General features: G+C 42.7%; 1 non-coding gene across 1 annotated transcript; it reads left to right on the top strand.

Moving 5' to 3' along the window:
- The first annotated feature begins 2,798 nt into the window (after positions 1 to 2,798).
- TRNAP-CGG (transfer RNA proline (anticodon CGG)) lies at positions 2,799 to 2,871 on the top strand. The gene has a single exon. It is a non-coding gene; the product is annotated as a tRNA-Pro (tRNA).
- The last annotated feature ends 1,559 nt before the right edge of the window (positions 2,872 to 4,430 follow it).

Here is a 4,430-nt window from a genome sequence, read left to right as displayed (position 1 = left end):
GGAATTTTTCATCCTCTCCACCTTCATTGAAAATGCTATTATATACTACACTCATTCGTCCGAAACTAGAGTACGCATGTTTAATTTGGGATCCTGACACCATCACATTAACAAATGAACTCGAGGCCGTGCAGAATCGAAGCGTCCGTTTCATCGTTGGAAACTACCATCGCACTGCCAGTGTAACAAAAATGAAATCTAATCTTAAACTCCCCTTACTCTCCACTCGCCGTAAGCTATCACGCATTTGCCTCTTCCATAAAATTTACTATCACAATCCTTGCCTGAAAGCCATCTGTGTAAAGGCACCATCTTTCATCTCGCCTCGCTTAGACCACAATCAAAAAGTAGCTGTTCCACACTGCCGCACAGTGACCTGCTCTAATTCCTTCCTCCCTAAAACATGTCGTGACTGGAATAATCTTTCACCCACAGCCACCTGTGTTAGCGACACTGCGCGTTTTAAAAGCAAATTACTCGCACTCTTAGAATCAGACCAATTGTGATATGTTGTTTACTCATATATAGACTACATAAGGTTTCTTTTTTTGTAATCCTTTTTTATTTCTTTTTACTCCTGTACTTTTGTTCTCAATGTTTTCGTCCTATGTCTCTAGGATCTTTCAATATTGTTCGCATATATAGCCCTGTTTTTGATCTATGTATTGTTTTCTTCACTGTCCCACCCCCTCTGTAATGCGAAAGCCCTGAGGGTAAAATAAATGAAAATGAAATGAAAATTGTCGAAAGCGGAAACAGGAAGAACAGACTGTATTTTTTTACATTTCCACAAGATCTTCGACATGGTTTGTCACACATTGCTTCTTCATAAACTTAACACGAAAATACATAGTACAGAGAGTGGTAAAGTGTGTAAAAAATTAATTGTCCTATTGTGACTTATGCTGCACTGAACCGTGCTCCATTTGCTTGTGTAGAGGTAACATCCGGCGTTTTGCAGGGTTATCTTTACTAGAGCTTTAATATTTTTGGTTTATATATTGGTTTTTCTGCAGGTATTTATTCCTGTTTACCATTGTTCGCGGACAAATGCAAGGTGGAGAAAAAAATTGAAAATTAGGTAATGCCAATAACTACTGCACTGCATTTTGTGCGAAATAGAAAATAGAGCTGAATTTCAAAAATGTGTCTTTATGTCCGCTTGTAAAAACAAGAAAAAAGTTCGAATCTCATCGGCATTCCCATCGTTAAGCACAAGCCTGCATGCAAATATTTCGGTGGCATGTTATCGACTGATTTATTGGACTGTCCACAGGAATGCTGGACTCGCGAAGTTAGTCAAAGCACAAAATTTAACCCAGCACAACCTGAAATCTGCACCTATTAATATAAGAAACATGCTTACGTTACCTTTGTACAACCGATTTTGCAGTTTGCATGTGGTTTTTGGGACCGAGCTCAGAAAATGCTGATCGAACAAGTTGAGCGAATGCAAAATACAGCGGCAAGCTCCGTTTTAGGGGTTATTGGAGGGATACAGCTCTACTAAAATGAAAAATTGTGTTTGAAATCGAAGCAGTGCCCTCTAGTTGAAGACAGTTTTATCTGAAGCAATGATTTCTAGTATTGAATTCGAAGAAAAAATCAAGACAATCACTTAAAACATGATTACATAAGAGAACGACCTTATAATGACTTGAAAATGCGATAATACCAGACTGCACAGAACACATGTTTTCTTTTATGCACGAAATGCAACAGATCGAAAACAATTTTCTGGTTGTCAGGTGTACTGTACCAAAGATTTTCTCTTTTCTTAACACCTCCAGGATGCGCGCAATGAAAAAGGTGAGGATTTTGAGTAAATAAAAATAAAAAGGGGCCTTTCTAGAGTGTTTTGTCTGCATAGAAACACGCTTAGGAACGCATACACCGTAATAAAATATATAGAGTGCATAAAAATGCGGTTTGCTTTCACAAACATGCTGCTGATATTGCGGTCAAACTGTACTACATAAAAAATTTACTCGGTTTCAACAAAATCTTCGGCCCACATTTTTTGTTCCGATTTAAGTGCTCTATAAAGAAGAACCCAATTTCGCATTGTCAGAAAAATCGGAGAAAAGAATTGCAATCATGGCATTAATATAAAAGTCATAATCTAACTCAAGTGAGTTTTTTTTTTTTTTTGCGCCCCCTCGGAGCGCGCTGCACAATCAAAATGCGCAGGTTGGGAATCAACGGATTTTAAAGAACCAATTCACGCTTCGGCGGCAACACGCTTCCTTACTACGATATTTTATTTGTACACTGCTTACCTGTGACCGGCTCTGTGACTTACCTGTGACCGGCTCAAAGGAGTACCCTGAAACAGCAAGGAATGGGTAAATAAATGTTCTTAAGCACAAATGTCAGTGACGTAGCTATCAGATAATGGGAAGCTGTTTGGTTTGCAATATGCTGTTGAAACGAGCCTAAATCGTACCTTTTCTTAAGTTAATGCTGAATATTCCCATTCTTTATCTTATGTGTAATGACGATTAGTACTTACCGTGAGACTGCTTTGCATATTGCCCTGAAAAAAAAAAACAATCTGTATAGAAACAAACGCTTAGCATAACAACCATAAATTCAAAGCGAAGAATGGGAAACTCAAAAGTGGAATATAAAAAAATAGTGCAGGAGGTACAGCGGGGATTTTAACGCTCTTTAAGACGAGAAGCGCTGCTTTCTGGTGTGCAATCTTTGTCACAGAAGACGCTCTTCAGTGCAATGCATATAAATGAATACACAACTCATAAACAGAAATTTCACGGAAAGCAGAAAATCAGACAGCCGTCACCGTAGCTCACTTGGTAGAGCCCCGGACGCGGAATTCGGAGGTCGTGGGTTCGGTTCCCACCGGTGGCATGTGGTTCTTTTTTTTCTTTTGCTTTTATAATGAATTATCGTTAACCGATAAAATATTCTGTAATGATCTCTAATGATCAGCACCACAAAATAAATAATTAAAAAACCTGTGTTCCTTCCTTTATGTGGCTGTTGGCATCTCTCATATGTATAACAAGGCCCTTAATGCCATGGGAAGCATAAGAGGGTTCTCACATAGCTTCCACCGTCGCCGTTTGATGAAGCTCCACTTCGCAAAATCGGTAACTCAGAACGTAATACTTCCGCAGAGATATCGTCCACTGACGATATTAGGCCATGTCATCTCCAAAGATGGCATCCTTCCTGACCCTGCCAAACTTCGCGCCGTAGCTGACTTTCCCAAACCGACCACCTTAAAAGAACTTCGCAGTTTTCAAGTGTAGACGTGCAGGCTAGTTGGTGAACCATGATTTCTTTAAAACAGCGCGAAAGACAGGGACACAGATAGAAAAGACACACACAGCGCTGACTTACAACTAAATTTATTCATGGAAAAATACATGTATATAGTTTTGTAGGCTTGTGTTCCTACTTCCGTCGCTTCATCCGGAATTTCACCTGTATCATCGCACCTTTAACACAGCTTCTTGCCGGCAGCCAGAATCTATCGTCTTGGTCCCCCGCTTGCGATGAAGCCTTCACCATTTTAAGTCGCCTTCTGGTCACCCCCCCAATACTCCGCCATTTTGACCCCGACTGTCCGACCGAGGTTCAGACTGACGCGAGTGGTGTGGGGTTGGGCGCAGTTCTTGCCCAACGGAAGTCTCGCCATCCAGAATATGTTGTTGCTTACGCCAGCCGCGCCCAACTATTCTGTCCCAGAAAAAGAATGTCTCGCCATCATTTGGGCGATTGCCAAGTTCCGCCTTTACTTCTACGGCCGGCCGTTCTATGTCTTCACCGACCATCATGCTCTCTGCTTGCTGTCCTCCATCAAAGATTCATATGGCAGACTTGCCCGCTGGGTTTACGCCTCTAGCAATTTGATCTTCACGTCCTTCATCGCTCTGGATGCAAGCACTCAGAGGCCGACGCACTTTCTTGTTCACACATCCCATGCGATTCCACTTCTGCCTTCGTATGTACCTACGATTTCTCGTCGTTCGGGGACCCTGATATGCTCTCCGAACAACTGAAGGATCCTTGGATCAACTCGCTCCTCACCTTCATGTCTAATCAATCGCCACCTTCTTCATCGCGGACCCTTCGTCGCGAAGTCCAACATTTTGTCGTTCGTGATGGCCGCTTATTCCGGCGTAACTACCTCTCTGACGGGCGGAGGTGGCTTGTGGTGATCCCTAGCCACCTCAGTGCTGCCATCTGCGCCTCTTTTCATTCATGTCCACAACGCGGCCATGGTGGTGTGTTGAAAACGTATGCTTGCCGGCGTCTGCGATACTACAGACGCGGTGTGTACCGCTTCATACGTCAGTACAGTTGGCTGTGTACAGCCTGAAAACGTCGCAAGAAGACTCCCCGCCACGACGGCACTCCGTTACAGCCGTTAACCTACCCTGGCTGCCTCTTTCACCGCGCCG

Source organism: Amblyomma mixtum, chromosome 4, assembly GCF_055824585.1.
Source record: "Amblyomma mixtum isolate Tamu chromosome 4, ASM5582458v1, whole genome shotgun sequence".
Taxonomy (NCBI): Eukaryota; Metazoa; Arthropoda; class Arachnida; order Ixodida; family Ixodidae; genus Amblyomma; species Amblyomma mixtum.
The sequence above is the reverse complement of the archived record's forward strand: the minus strand, read 5'-3'. Positions and strand labels throughout refer to the sequence as shown.